The 16,829-nt window shown below is 39.0% G+C and overlaps 2 non-coding genes across 2 annotated transcripts; both read right to left on the bottom strand.

Moving 5' to 3' along the window:
* Positions 1-355: 355 nt before the first annotated feature.
* LOC112793009 (small nucleolar RNA R71) lies at positions 356-459 on the bottom strand. The gene has a single exon (XR_003197722.1). It is a non-coding gene; the product is annotated as a small nucleolar RNA R71 (small nucleolar RNA).
* A 13,074-nt stretch (positions 460-13,533) lies between these two features.
* Positions 13,534-13,641, bottom strand: LOC112793262 (small nucleolar RNA R71). The gene has a single exon (XR_003197964.1). It is a non-coding gene; the product is annotated as a small nucleolar RNA R71 (small nucleolar RNA).
* Between the last annotated feature and the right edge of the window lie 3,188 nt (positions 13,642-16,829).

Genomic DNA, 16,829 nt, shown 5'->3' with positions numbered 1-16,829 from the left:
GTGATTATACTACACCTACTTCCAATTTTTATGGAAGAAGCATCTCAATCCCTGCCATTGGAGCAAACAATTTTGAGCTGAAGCCTGAACTAGTTGCTCTGATGCAATAGAACTGCAAGTTCCATGGACTTCCATCAGAAGATCCCTATCAGTTTTTAACTGAATTCTTGCAGATCTGTGATACTATTAGACTAATGGAGTAGATCCTGAAGTCTACAGGCTCATGCTTTTCCCCTTTGCTGTAAGAGACAGAGCTAGAACATGGTTGGACTCACAACCTAAAGATAGCCTGGACTCTTGGGATAAGCTGGTCACGGCCTTCTTGGCCAAGTTCTTTCCTCCTCAAAAGCTGAGCAAGCTTAGAGTAGATGTTCAGACCTTCAAGCAAAAAGATGGTGAATCCCTCTATGAAGCTTGGGTAAGATACAAGCAGTTGACCAAAAAGTGTCATTCTGGCATGCTTTCAGAGTGGACCATTTTAGATATATTCTATGATGGTCTATCTGAGCTTTCTAAGATGTCACTGGACCATTCTGCAGGTGGATCCATTCACCTAAAGAAAATGCCTGCAGAAGCTCAAGAACTCATTGACATGGTTACAAATAACCAATTCAGGTACACCTCTGAGAGGAATCCTGTGAGTAATGTGATGCCTCAGAAAAGGAGAATTCTTGAAATTGATGCTCTGAATGCCATATTGGCTCAGAACAAAATGTTGACTCAGCAAGTCAACATGATTTCTCAGAGTCTGAATGGATTACAAAATGCATCCAACAGTACTAAAGAAGCATCTTCTGAAGAAGAAGCTTATGATCCTGAGAACCCTGCAATGGCAGAGGTAAATTACATGGGTGAAGCCTTTGGAAACACCTATAACCCTTCATGAAGAAATCATCCGAATTTTTCATGGAAGGATCCACAGAAGCAAGGCTTCAATAATAACAATGGTGGAAGAAACAGGTTTAGCAATAGCAAGCCTTTTTCATCATCTTCTCAGCAACAGACAGAGAATTCTGAGCAGAGCCCCTTTAGCTTAGCAAATATAATCTCTGATCTATCTAAGGCCACTTTAAGTTTCATGAGTGAAACAAGGTCCTCCATTAGAAACTTGGAGGCACAAGTGGGTCAGCTGAGTAAGAAAATCACTGAAACTCCTCCTAGTACTCTCCCAAGCAATACAGAAGAGAATCCAAAAAGAGAGTGCAAGGCTATTGATATGATCAAAATGGTCGAATCCAAAGAGTAAGGGGAGGGCGTGAATCCCAATGAGGAAGACCTCATGGGACGTCCTCCAGACAGAAGGGAGTTCCCTATTGAGGACCTAAAGGAATCTGAGTCTCATATAGAGACCATAGAGATTCCATTAAACTTCCTTCTGCCATTCATGAGCTCTGAAAACTATTCTTCCTCTGAAGAGGATGAAGATGTAACTGAAGAGCAAGTTGCTCAATATTTAGGAGCCATCATGAAGCTGAATGCCAAGTTGTTTGGTAATGAGACTTGGGAAGATGAACCTCCCTTGCTCATTAGTGAACTAAATACATGGGTTCAGCAAATTTTACCTCAAAAGAAATAAGATCCTGGTAAATTCTTAATACCATGTACCATAAGCACCATGACCTTTGAGAAGGCTCTGTGTGACCTGAGGTCAGGTATAAATCTTATGCCACTCTCTGTAATGGAGAAACTAGGGATCTTTGAGGTACAAGCTGCAAAAATCTCATTAGAGATGGCAGACATGTCAATAAAATAAGCTTATGGATTGGTAGAGGACGTGTTAGTGAAGGTTAAAAGCCTTTACATCCCTGTTGATTTCATAATCTTAGACATTGGGAAGGATGAGAATGAATCCATCATTCTTGGAAGACCCTTCCTAGCCACAACAGGAGCTGTGATTGATGTTGACAGAGGAGAGCTAGTCCTTCAAGTGAACGGGGACTACCTTGTGTTTAAAGCTCAAGGATCTTCCTCTGCAACCATGGAAAAGAGGCACAATAAGCTTCTCTCAATACAAAGTCAAACAAAGCCCCCACGGTCAAACTCTAAGTTTGGTGTTGGGAGGCCACAACCAAACTCTAAGTTTGGTGTTGAACCCCCACATTCAAACTTTAAGTTTGGTGTTGGAAGGTCCCAACAATGCTCTGAACATCTGTGAAGCTCCATGAGGGCTCATTGTCAAGCTATTGACATTAAAGAAGCGCTTATTGGGAGGCAACCCAATTTTTATTTATCTATATTTCTGTTGTTCTTTTATGTTTTATTAGGTTTATGATCATGTGGAGTCACAAAACAATTGCAAAAATTAAAAACAGAATAAAAAATAACAGAAGAAACAGCACACCCTAGAGGAAGAGCTTACTGGCATTTAAACGCCAGTAAGGAGCATCTGGCTGGCGTTTAACGCCAGAACAGAGCATGAAGCTGGCGTTAAACGCCAGAAACAGGCAGCAGTCTGGCGTTTAAACGCCAGGATTGCACCTTGAGGAAAGCTAGCGTTAAACGCCAGAAACAAGCAGCAAAGTGGCGTTTAACACCAGAAATAAGCATAGAGCTGGCGTTTAATGCCAGAAACAGGCATCAGTCTGGCGTTAAATGCCATGATTGCATATAGAAGGCATTTTACACGCCTAAAGGGTGCATGGATGAGAAATTCTTGACTCCTCAGGATCTATGGACCCCACAGTATCACCTCAGGATCTGTGGACCCCACAGGATCCCCACCTATCTTCTCCCTCTCTCTCACACCTTTTCATAACATTCTTCCCCAAACATCATTCACCAATCACCTCAATCACTCTTCCCCATCACCTCCTCACCACTCACATCCATCCTCTCTTCCCCATAAACCCCACCTACCTTCAAATTCAAAATTTCTTTCCCACCCAAACCCACCTTTCATGACCGAACCCTACCCCTCTCCCTCAACTATATAAACCCCTCCATCCTTCTTCATTTTCACACAACACAACCCTAAACCTCCCTCCATCTCCTCCATATCTTCTTCTTCTTCTTCTATTCTTTCTTCTTTTGCTCGAAGGGCGAGCAACATTCTAAGTTTGGTGTGGTAAAAGCATAGCTTTTTTGTTTTTCCATAATCATTTATGGCACCTAAGGCCGGAGAAACCTCTAGAAAGAGGAAAGAGAAGACAAAAGCTTCCACCTTCGAGTTATAGGAGATGGAGAGATTCATCTCAAAGGTCCATCAAGACCACTTCTATGAAGTTATGGCCAAGAAGAAGGTGATCCCTGAGGTCCCTTTCATGCTCAAGAAAAATGAGTATTCGGAGATCCGACATGAGATCCTAAAAAGAGGTTGGGAAGTTCTTACCAACCCCATTCAACAAGTCAGAATCTTAACGGTTCAAGAGTTCTATGCCAATGCATGGATCACTAGGAACCATGATCAAAGTATGAACCCGAATCCAAAGAATTATCTTACAATGGTTCGGGGGAAATGCTTAGATTTCAGTCTGAAAAATGTGAGGCTGACATTCAACTTGCCTATGATGCAAGAAGACGCACGCCCCTACACTAGAAGGGTCAACTTTGATCAAAGATTGGACCAAGTCCTCATGGACATATGTGTGGAAGGAGCTCAATGGAAAAGAGACTCAAGAGGCAATCCGGTTCAATTAAGAAAACTGGACCTTACGCCGATGGTTGGAGTTCATCCAACGCTCCATCATTCCTACTAGCAACAGATCCGAAGTAACTGTGGATCAGGCCATCATGATCCATAGCATCATGATTGGAGAGGAAGTAGAAGTTCATGAAGTCATCTCTCTAGAACTCAACAAAGTAGCCAAAAAGCCCTCCACCTTGACAAGGCTAGCTTTTCCTCATCTCATTTGCCATCTATGCTACTTAGCTGGAGTTGTCATAGAAGGAGACATCCTCATTGAAGAGGACAAGCCCATCACTAAGAAAAGGATGGAGCAAACAAGAGAGTCCATTCATGGATCTCAAGAGACGCATGATGAAGCTCATCATCAAAAAATTCCTGAGATGCTTCAAGGGATGCATTTTCCTCCAAACAACTATTGGGAATAACTCAACACTTCTCTAGAAGGATTGAGTCATGACATGAACCAATTAAGGGTGGAACACCAAGAACACTCCATCATTCTCAATGAGATTAAAGAAGATCAATGAGCTATGAGGGAGGAGCAACAAAGGCAAGGAAGGAGCTCAAGAATACCATTGGTCCTTGAAGAAGAAGGCGCCACCATCACTAAGGTGGACTCATTCTTTAACTTCCTTGTTCTTATCTCTCTGTTTTTCGGTTTTTGAGCTTCATGTTTGTCTATGTTTGTGTCTTTACTACATTATCATTAGTATTTAGTAACTATGTCTTAAGGCTATGAATAATTCCATGAATCCTTCACCTTTCTTAAATGAAAAATGTTTTTAATACAAAAGAACAAGAAGTACATGAGTTTCAAATTCATCCTTGAAATTAGTTTAATTATATTGATGTAGTGTCAATACTTTTTATTTTCTGAATGAATGCTTGAACAGTGCATATTTTTGATCTTGTTGTTTATGAATGTTAAAATTGTTGGCTCTTGAAAGAATGTTGAAAAAGAGAAATGTTATTGATGATCTGAAAAATCATGAAATTGATTCTTGAAGCAAGAAAAAGCAATGAAAAAAAAAGGGCGAAGAAAAAAAAAGAAAGAAAAAGAAAAAGCAAGCAGAAAAAGCCAATAGCCCTTAAAACCAAAAGGCAAGGGTAAAAAGGATCCAAGGCTTTGAGCATCAATGGATAGGAGGGCCCAAGGAAATAAAATCCAGGCCTAAGCGGCTAAATCAAGCTGTCCCTAACCATGTGCTTGTGGCATGCAGGTCCAAGTGAAAAGCTTGAGACTGAGTGGTTAAGGTCGTGATTCAAAGCAAAAAGAGTGTGCTTAAGAGCTCTGGACACCTCTAACTGGGGACTTTAGCAAAGCTAAGTCACAATCTGAAAAGGTTCACACAGTCATATGTCTGTAGCATTTATGTATCCGGTGGTAATACTGGAAAACAAAGTGCTTAGGGCCACGGCCAAGACTCATAAAAGTAGCTGTGTTCAAGAATCAACATACTTAACTAGGAGAATTAATAACACTATCTAAACTCTGAGTTTCTATGGATGCCAATCATTCTAAACTTCAAAGGATAAAGTGAGATGCCAAAACTGTTCAGAAGCAAAAAGCTACAAGTCCCGCTCATCTAATTAGAACTAATATTCATTGATATTTTAAGATTTATAGTATATTCTCTTCTTTTTATCCTATTTGATTTTCAGTTGCTTGGGGACAAGAAACAATTTAAGTTTGGTGTTGTGATGAACGGATAATTTATACACTTTTTGGCATTGTTTTTAGGTAGTTTTTAGTAGGATCTAGCTACTTTTAGGGATGTTTTTATTAGTTTTTATGCAAAATTCACATTTCTGGACATTACTACAAGTTTGTGTGTTTTTCTGTAATTTCAAGTATTTTCTGGATGAAATTGAGGGACCTGAGCAAAAATCTGATTCAAGCTGAAAAAGGACTGCTGATGCTATTGGATTCTGACCTTCCTGCACTCAAAATGGATTTTCTGAAGCTACAGAACTCCAAATGGTGTGCTCTCAATTGCGTTGAAAAGTAGACATCCAGGGATTTTCTGCAATATATAATAGTCCACACTTTATTCGAGTTTAGATGACACAAACTGGCGTTCAACACCAGCTCCATGCTGCATTCTGGAGTAAAATGCCAGAAACACGTCACAAACCAGAGTTAAACGCCAAAAACACATTACAACTTGGCGTTTAACCCCAAGAGAAGCCTCTGCACGTGTAAAGGTCAAGCTCAGCCCAAGCACACACCAAAGTGGGCCCCGAAAATGGATTTCTGCACTTAGACTTATTTTTGTAAACCCTAGTGGCTAGTTTAGTATAAATAGAACTTTTTACTATTGTACTAGCGTCTTGTCTTTGGATGGATCTTTAATCAGTATATGCGATTTTAGACCTTCATGGGGGCTGGCCATTCGGCCATGCCTAGACCATGTTCTTATGTATTTTCAACGGTGGAGTTTCTACACACCACAGATTAAGGTGTGGAGCTCTGCCGTTCCTCGAGTATTAATGCAATTACTATTATTCTTCTATTCAATTTAGCTTATTCTTATTCTAAGATATTTGCTGCACTTCAACATGATGAATGTGATGATCCCTGACACTCATCATCATTCTCACCTATGAACGCGTGTCTGACAACCACTTCCGTTCTACCTTAGATCGAGCATGTATCTCTTGGATTCCTTAATCAAAATCTTCGTGGTATAAGCTAGAATTATTGGCAGCCATTCCTAAGATCCGGAAAGTCTAAACCTTTTATGTGGTATTCCGAGTAGGATCTGAGATGGGATGACTGTGACGAGCTTCAAACTCGCGAGTGTTGGGTGTAGTGACAGACGCAAAAGAATCATTAGATTCTATTCCGACATGATCGAGAACCGACAGATGATTAGCCGTGCTGTGACAGAGCATTTGGACCATTTTCACTGAGAGGACGGAAGGTAGCCATTAACGTCGGTGAAACCCAACATACAACTTGCCATGAAAAGGAGTAAGAATGATTAGATGAAAGCAGTAGGAAAGCAGAGATTCAGAAGGAACACAGTATCTTCATGCGCTTATCTGAAATTCCCACCAATGAATTACATAAGTATCTCTTTCTCTATTTTATGCTTTATTTAAATTTATATTTGAAAACCATTATAACCATTAGAATCCGCCTGACTAAGATTTACAAGATGACCATAGCTTGCTTCATACTAACAATCTCCGTGGGATCGACCCTTACTCACGTAAGGTATTACTTGGACGACCCAGTGCACTTGCTGGTTAGTTGTACGAAGTTGTGACAAAGTGTGATTCACGTTTGAGAGCTCCAAGTCTTTGGCGCCATTGTTGATAATCACAATTTCGTGCACCAGCTATTGTAGTAGAGTTTTCGAGACAATCCTGAAGGTGTCCAGAACCTCCATCTCGGAGATAAAGTGAGTTTGTGATAGACTTAGTGCCAGAAGCCGGATCAGTTTTTATTTTACCACAACCGAAGACACTATTATAATCAGTAGAACCTAGGATCGAGTTGAAAGGAGTATTAGAATAGAAAACTGTCCGACTAAGTGTTTTCCTTTGAGGAGACCGGGTATGCCAGTGAAAAAGGAAGAGAACAGCAAGGGGCTTTATGCGAGGGGGAGTGTGCCAACGGAATCTGCATGACCCAACTTAGCCTTTTTTTTATAACTTACATTGGGAATTCCATTATAAATTCCAACTTGAATTTTCAACGAATTAACAGACAGAAAACTTTCGATAATCAACCTATCACAATTCCCTATAACAACCAATCGCAATATCAACTTTGTCAAATTGTTCATGTACCATGATTACAACCGAACTTAGTAATCCAAATGTTCCCATAATCATTGCTCAAGCCCATTTCAATACCATAGTTGACTATTCGGTATCACTCTTATTCCTAATCCTTAGTTCACATTTTCATCCACTTATAAAAGCTCTTTCAGCTTTTAGAATTGCTTATTCTTTCAATTTACTCAACACTTCTACGCCTTAGCTGCACATTTTAACCACACATAGAGATACAATCGCGTACTTGTTCCAAAATCACATGCAGTCAACTTTCATTGTAATCAATCAAAAAATTCAACCCTTACAATGCCATCAAACCAACTAGAATCAATCTGATCATAATCAAACATACTCGCTATCGCCCACAATTCCCAACTTCATCAATTCTTAATTAATTGGCCATACAAAATATCTATGGATTATTGCAAATATTTCACAGGCTTCTTGGCATTCTTAATGAATTGATTCTCCTTCTAATACTACATTTTTCTTATATGAATCTCATTTTTTCAGAATGAGCCTGAACTTATCTCGGTATAATTATCTAAATCCTTGAATCTTGGGGGCGTGCTACGCGTAAAGTTGCTCCCTTTTACAAACTTGCATCCTCTTTGACATTAGCTGAGACTTGCTTAATTTGATATGCCTTGTTCTCCCTATCACGGTTTTAATTTGAACCCTTTTCTTAAGATGCACCTTGAACTCTTCTCCTTGTGCATTTCGTTATTCACCTGCCACTTTTGTTTAATTACTATACAAGACATCTTTCTGACTTCTCGTGAACACCGTTCGTATTGATCGTTTATCTTTCGAGCTTAATATCTATTTGAGAATCGATTCGATGTCTAAATTAGTATCACGTATAACTTCTAGTTGTAGCCGTCGAGATATTGGTCCCTTAGAGCGAGATTCCTAAACACGGGAGATGAAACGTGTATGTGTGCGATATCAAAAGGAATTTTGGAGCCTTAATTCTTGCCTACCGTATTGCCTGAAGTTACATTAACACTCTAGGATACACCGTGTGTGTGGATGCCTAAAGGCAAAGCAAACTTTCAAGTCTTGAGAGGAAGATTAATCTCGATACCAGTACTCACGACTCTTGAACCTCAGAAACCATTTGAAACTACTGCAGTGCAATATCGAAGGGGTTTGGATGCACGTGGAGGTAACATCGTAAAGTGGTGACAAGCACCCTTAGTAAAAAGACCCTGAGTGTTGTTAGAGAATGATTAAGGAGAAGGAACCGTTAAGTAATGTTGTAGTCTAAAACTGGATGTCGATGCAGCAGCTAGAGGTATCAGATCGAATCAGTTGCGAATTTTGAGGAGTTGTAAGGCCGAGAGTTTGAGAAGTGCAGTAAGAAGATAAAGAGCTACTAAGAATGTTAAAGCATGTTAAATAAGGGAATCAAGCGTCTTAAGTGCTGAACTGATAACCGAAAATGATGAGGAAAGATTAAGCAAAAATCGAGTTAAGGTTCTAACTACGCAAGCCAACATAAAAGTTATGCAGACTAATGGAGTGAGCCTAGAGAGTTTAAAAGAGAAAGTTGTGTATTATTGGGAACAACTTTGGCGATCGATAAGAGAAGAGTGATCAACCTAAATGAGTTTATCTCGAGGATGATGGGCCATCTGAGGTGCTATAACAATTTGAACCAGTTCAATTCAAAAAGGATAGGAAAGGATGTGAAGTTTCAAGTGACCCCAATCAGGATTGATGACGTAAATGTAAGGAACTCTGAGGAAAAGAAATCTCGCTAGAGAAGGTGACTTGGAGATCAAGTTAGAGTGGAGAAGCACCCCGAAGAACTTGAATTAGAAATGGGGACAGACTACCCTCACATGTTTTCAGGTAACTGGATTCGAAATTTGTGGGCGAAATTCCGATTGAGGTGGGTAGAATGTAAAATCTGATTAATTAATGGCTAATTAACCCATAAATTAAAATATATTCTACAAAGTGAGAAATGAGATTTTTATGGTTTAATATGATAGAGAAAATCAAAACGAGAATTTTGGCACCAATTTTAAAGAAATCAGCCAAAGATTGGGCCGAACGGGCCAAATCGGGCCAACCAGACCAAAGTTGGGCCTAAGGGCCCAGCTAAACCCTCATTCATTAAAGAGAGTTTAGCACTCTCTCCTCCTCAAACACACACATGGTAAAACATAGAAAGAGGAAGGGGGAAACAAGAAACACTCGCTCCTATTCGCGTCAATCTTCCATTGATCATAACTTTTGATCCGGAGTTTTGATTGATGCACTATTTGCAGCCACGCAACCACGACGTCGAGCTCTACAAAGCCCACAACTTTGTCTCTGAGGTAACTGATGAGCGGATAATTTATACGCTTTTTGGCATTATTTTTACATAGTTTTTAGTATGTTTTAGTTAGTTTTTAATATATTTTATTAGTTTTTAAGAAAAATTCACATTTTTGGACTTTACTATGAGTTTGTATGTTTTTCTATGATTTCAGGTATTTTTTGGCTGAAATTGAGGGACCTGAGCAAAAATCTGATTCAGAGGTTGACAAAGGACTGCTGATGCTGTTGGATTCTGACCTCCCTGCACTCAAAATAAAATTTTTGGAGCTATCAAAGTCCAAATAACACGCTCTTAATTGTGTTGGAAAGTAGACATCCAGGGATTTCCAGCAATATATAATAGTTCATACTTTTCTCGAGTTTAGATGATGCAAACTAGCGTTTAATGTCAGCTTTCTGCCCTATTCTGGCGTCAAACGCCAGAAACAAGTTGCAAAGCAGAGTCAAACGCCAGAAACAAGTTACAAATTGGCGTTTAACTCCAAGGAAGACCTCTACACATGAAAGCTTCAATGCTCAGCCCAAGCACACACCAAGTGGGCCCGAAAGTGGATTTCTGTATCAATTACTCATCTCTGTACCCCTAGTGACTAGTCTAGTATAAATAGGACTTTTTACTATTATATTTTCATCTTGACATCTACCTTTGATCAGTTTATGCGGTCTTAGACACTGGGGGCTGGCCTCACGGCCATGCCTGGACCTTTATCACTTATGTATTTTCAACGGTGGAGTTTCTACACACCATAGATTAAGGGTGTGGAACTCTGCTGTTCCTCGAGTATTAATGCAATTACTACTGGTTTCTATTCAATTCATGCTTATTCTTATTCTAAGATATTCATTCGCACTTCAATCTGATGAATGTGATAATCCGTGACACTCATCACTATTCTCACTTATGAACGTGTGCCTGACAAACACTTCTGTTCTACCTGCGAAAGCTAGAGTGTGTATCTCTTGGATTCTTGGTCCACGACGCATAGTTGCCTCTCTTGATATTAGAGCCTTCCATTCCATGAGATTAGAGTCTTCGTGGTATAAGCTAGAATCCATTGGCAGCATTCTTGAGATCCAGAAAGTCTAAACCTTGTCTGTGGTATTCCGAGTAGGATCTAGGATGGGATGACTGTGACGAGCTTCAAACTCATGACTGTAGGGTGTAGTGACAGACGCAAAAGGATAGTAAATCCTATTCCTACACGATCGAGAACCAACAGCTGATTAGCCATGCGAGAAACCGTAGAGGACCTTTTTCACTGAGAGGATGGGAAGTAGCCATTGACAACGGTGACGCCCTACATACAGCTTGCCATGGAAAGGAGTATGAAAGATTGGATGAAGGCAGTAGGAAAGCAGAGATTCAAGAGGGATAAAGCATCTCCATACACTCATCTGAAATTCCCACCAATGATTTACATAAGTATCTTTATCTTTATTTTACGTTTATTTATCTCTTAATTTTTAAAACTCTATAACCATTTGAATACGTCTGACTGAGATTTACAAGGTGACCATAGCTTGCTTCAAGCCGACAATCTCCGTAGGATCGACCCTTACTCACGTAAGGTTTATTACTTGGACGACCCAGTACACTTGCTAGTTAGTTATGCGAAGTTGTGAAAAAGAGTGCTATTACAATTATGCGTACCAAGTTGTTGGCGCCATTGAGATCACAATTTCGTGCACCAAGTTTTTGGCACCGTTGCCGGGGATTGTTCGAGTTTGGACAACTCACAGTTCATCTTGTTACTCAGATTAGGTAATTTTCTTCTTATTTTACTTTCAAAAAGTTTTCAAAAATCTTTCAAAAAATTTTTCTTCTTTTTTTTTTCGTTTTTCTAAAAGATAATTTAAAAAAATCCAAAAAAATTATAAAATCATAAAATCAAAAATATTTTGTGTTTTTTGTTTGAGTCTTGAGTCAAATTTTAAGTTTGGTGTCAATTGCATGTTTTAAAAATTTGTGCATTTTTCAAAAATTCATGCATTGCATTCTTCATGATCTTCAAGTTGTTCTTGACAAGTCTTCTTGTTTGATATTCATATTTTATTTTTTTTGTCTTTTGTTGTTTTCATATGCATTTTTGAATTATTAATGTCTAAACATGAAAAATCTCTAAGTTTAGTGTCTTGCATGTTTTTTCTTTCTTGAAAATTTTTCAAAAATAAGTTCTTGATGTTCATCATGATCTTCAAAGTGTTCTTGGTGTTCATCTTGACATTCATAGTGCTCTTGCATGCATCATTGGGTTTGATCCAAAATTTTCATGTTGTGAGTAATTTTTGTGTTTTTCTCTCTCATCATTAAAAATTAAAAAAAATAAAAAATATCTTTTCCTTATCTCTCTCATAAATTTCGAAATCTTTGGGTTGACTTAGTCAAAATTTTTTAAATAAGTTGTTTCTTATTAGTCAAGTCAAGATTTCAATTTTTAAAAATATTATCTTTTCAAAATTTTTCAAAAATCAAATCTTTTTCATTTTTTTCCTTTGTTTTTCAAAAATTTTAAAAATTGTTTTTCAAAATCTTTTTCTTAATTTTATTTCATAATTTTCGAAAACTTTACTAACAATTAATGTGATTGATTCAAAAATTTGAAGTTCGTTACTTTCTTGTTAAGAAAGGTTCAATGTTTAAATTCCAGAATCATATCTTTTAGTTTCTTGTTAGTCAAGTCATTAACTATAATTTTCAAAATCAAATCTTTCTAAATTTCTTTTTTAAATCTTTTTCAAAATAAATTTCAATCATATCTTTTCCAATCATATCTTTTTCTAACCAAATCTTTTTCAAATCATATCTTTTTCAAACTTTCATTTCAAAATCTTTTCTAACTTCTTATCTTTTTCAAAACCACCTAACTAATTTTCTCTCTCTAATTTTTGAAAACCACCTTCCCTTTTTTTTCAAAAATCTTTTTATTTAACTAATTGTTTTAAATTTTTATTTTATTCTATTTCTTCTCCTAATTTTCGAAACTAACATCATGAATAAAATAAAAATAAAAATATTTCTCCTCTCTCTTCTTTTAATATTCAAATTCTCTCTCTCTTTCTCTCATGTCCTTCTATTTATTTATTTTTCTACTAACACTTCTCTTCTACTCATAATTCGAACCCTCTTTTCTTCTCTCTCTGTGTTTGAATTTTTCTTCTTCTATTCTTTTCTTCTTCTACTCACATAAAGGAATCTCTATACTGTGACATAGAGGATTCCTCTTCTTTTCTGTTCTCTTCTTTTTCATATGAGCAGGAGCAAGGACAAGGACATTCTTGTTGAAACAGATCCCGAACCTGAAAGGACTTTGAAGAGGAAGCTAAGAGAAGATAAAATACAACACTCTGAAGAGGACTTTACTGAAATTTTCGAAAAAGAAGTAGAGATGGCCGAACCCAATAACAATGGTGGAGGTGCTAGGAAGATGCTTGGTGACTTTATTGCACCAAATTCCAACCTCCATGGAAGAATCATCTCAATCCCTGCCATTGGAGCAAACAATTTTGAGCTAAAGCCTCAATTAGTTTCTCTGATGCAACAGAATTGCAAGTTTCATGGACTTCCATCAGAAGATCCTTTTCAGTTCTTAACTAAATTCTTGCAGATCTAGGATACTGTTAAGACCAATGGAGTTGATCCTGAGGTCTATAAGCTTATGCTTTTCCCTTTTGCTGTAAGAGACAGAGCTAGAACATGGTTGGACTCTCAACCTAGAGATAGCCTGAACTCTTGGGATAAGCTGGTTACGGCTTTCTTAGCAAAGTTCTTTCCTCCTCAAAAGCTTAGCAAGCTTAGAGTGGATGTTCAAACCTTCAGACAGAAAGAAGGTGAATCCCTCTATGAAGCTTGGAAGAGATACAAGCAACTGACCAAAAAGTGTCCTTCTGACATGCTTTCAGAATGGACCATCCTGGATATATTCTATGATGGTCTATCTGAATTGTCTAAGATGTCATTGTACCATTCTGCAGGTGAATTTATTCACCTGAAGAAAACGCCTGCAGAAGCTCAGGAACTCATTGACATGGTTGCAAATAACCAGTTTATGTACACTTCTGAAAGGAATCCTGTGAGTAATGGGACGCCTCAGAGGAAGGGAGTTCTTAAAATTAATGCTTTGAATGCCATATTGGCTCAGAACAAAATGTTGACTCAGCAAGTTAATTTGATTTCTCAGAGTCTGAATGGATTGCAAAATACATCCAACAGTACTAAAGAAACATCTTCTGAAGAAGAAGCTTATGATCCTGAGAACCCTGTAATGGCAGAGGTGAATTACATGGGTGAAGCCTATGGAAACACCTATAATCCCTCATGGAGAAATCATCCAAATTTCTCATGGAAGGATCAACAAAAGCCTCAACAAGGCTTTAATAATGGTGGAAGAAACAGGTTTAGCAATAGCAAGCCTTTTTCATCATCCTCTCAGCAACAGACAGAGAATTCTGAGCAGAGCCCCTCTAGCTTAGCAAATATAGTCTCTGATCTATCTAAGGTCACTCTAAGTTTCATGAATGAAACAAGGTCCTCCATTAGAAATTTGGAGGCACAAGTGGGCCAGCTGAGTATAAGAGTCACTGAAACTCCTCCTAGTACTCTCCCAATCAATACAGAAGAGAATCCCAAAAGAGAGTGCAAGGCCATAACTTTGAGTAACATGGCCGAACCTGGAGAGAGTAGAAAGGCAGTGATTACTAGTGAGGAAGACCTCCTGGGACGTTCACTGACCAATAAGGAGTCTCCCTTTGAGGAACCAAAGGAATTTGAGGCTCATACAGAGACTATAGAGATTCCATTGAATTTTCTTCTGCCATTCATGAGCTCTGATGAGTACTCTTCCTCTGAGGAGGATGAGAATATCACTGAAGAGCAAGTAGCTAAGTACCTTAGAGCAATCATGAAGCTAAATGCCAAGTTATTTGGTAATGAGACTTGGGAGGATGAACCTCCATTGCTCATTAATGAACTGAATGACTTGGTTAGGCAGACATTACCTCAAAAGAAACAGGATCCTGGTAAATTCTTAATTCCCTATACCATAGGCACCATGACCTTTGAGAAGGCTCTGTGTGACCTGGGATCATGCATAAACTTAATGCCACTCTCTGTAATGGAGAAATTAGAAATCTTTGAGGTACAGGCTGCCAAATTCTCATTAGAGATGGCAAACAAATCCATGAAAAAGGCTTATGGATAGGTAGAGGATGTGCTAGTAAAGGTCAAAGGCCTTTACATCCCTGCTGATTTCATAATCCTAGACATTGGGAAGGATGAGGATGAATCCATCATCCTTGGAAGACCCTTCCTAGCCACAGCAAAAGCTGTGATTGATGTGGACAGATGAGAGTTGATCCTTCAATTGAATGAGGACTACCTTGTGTTTAAAACTCAAGGATCTCCCTTTGTAACCATGGAGAGGAAGCAAAAAAAGCTTCTCTCATTGCAGAGTCAACCAAAGCCCCCACAGTCAAACTCTAAGTTTGGTGTTGGGAGGCCACAACCAAACTCTAAGTTTGGTGTTGAACCCCCACATTCAAACTCTAAGTTTGGTGTTGGGAGGTCCCAACAATACTCTAAACATCTGTGAGGCTCCATGAGAGCTCACTGTCAAGCTATTGACATTAAAGAAGCACTTATTGGGAGGCAACCCAATTTTATTTATCTATGTATTTTCCATTTTTTTAGGTTGATGATCATGTGGAGTCACAAAAACAATTGCCAAAATTCAAGAAAAATCGAAAATAGCATTAAAAATAGCACACCCTAGAGGAGGAACTTACTGGCATTTAAACACCAGTAAGGGTAGCAGAATGGGCATTTAACGCCCAGTCTGGCACAATTCTGGGCATTAAACGCCAAAAACAAGCACCAGACTGGCGTTTAACGCCAGAAACAGGCTACAATCTGGCGTTAAACGCCAGAAACAGGTTGCATCCTAGCATTTAATGCCAGGAATGGAATAAAAGCTGGCGTTTAACGCCAGAAACAAGCAGCAATCTGGCGTTAAACACCAGGATTGCACAGCAAGGCATTTTGTACGCCTAATAGGAGCAGGGATGATACATCCTTGACCCCTCAGGATCTATGGACCCCACAGGATCCCCACCTACCCTACCTCTCTCCCTTTCTCACTCACCAATCAAATCATATCCTCTTCCCTATATTCTCTTCACCAATCACCTCCATACCTCTTCCTTATATTCTCTTCACCAACCCTCCCCTCACCCCTATATAAACCCTTCACTACTCCTTCATATTCACACAACACAAACACCTTTCCCCCTCTTGGCCAAACCACCTATAACCCTCAATCTCCTTCTTTTTCTTCTTCTTCCCCTTCTTTTTTCTTCTTTTGCTCGAGGACGAGCAGACCTTTTAAGTTTGGTATGGTAAAAACATTGCTTTTTGTTTTTCCATAACCATTTATGGAACCTAAGGCCGGAGAAACCTCTAAGAAGAGGAAAGGGAAGGCAAAAGCTTCCACCTTTGAGTCATGGGAGATGGAGAGATTCATCTCAAAGGTCCATCAAGACCACTTCTATGAAATTGTAGCCAAGAAGAAGGTGATCCCTGATGTCCCTTTCATGCTCAAGAAAAATGAGTATCCGGAGATCCGACATGAGATCCGAAGAAGAGGTTGGGAAGTTCTTACCAACCCCATTCAACAAGTCAGAATCTTAAGGGTTCAAGAGTTCTATGCTAATGCATGTATCACTGGGAACCATGATCAAAGTATGAACCTGAATCCAAAGAATTGGCTTACAATGGTTCGGGGGAAATACTTAGATTTCAGTCCGGAAAATGTAAGGTTGGTGTTCCACTTGCCAATAATGCAAGAAAACACACGCCCCTACCCTAGAAGGGTCAACTTTGATCAAAGGTTAGACCAAGTCCTCATGGACATATGTGTGGAAGGAGCTCAATGGAAAAGAGATTCAAGAGGCAATCCGGTTCAATTAAGAAGACCGGACCTTAAGCCTGTGGCTAGAGGATGGTTGGAGTTCATCCAACGCTCCATTATTCCTACTAGCAACCGATCTGAAGTGACTGTGGATCCGGCCATCATGATCCATAGTATCATGA

The sequence above is a fragment of the Arachis hypogaea genome, chromosome 3, assembly GCF_003086295.3.
Source record: "Arachis hypogaea cultivar Tifrunner chromosome 3, arahy.Tifrunner.gnm2.J5K5, whole genome shotgun sequence".
NCBI classification, from domain to species: Eukaryota; Viridiplantae; Streptophyta; class Magnoliopsida; order Fabales; family Fabaceae; genus Arachis; species Arachis hypogaea.
Note: the sequence above shows the minus strand (reverse complement) of the source record. Positions and strands in the feature narration are given on the sequence as shown.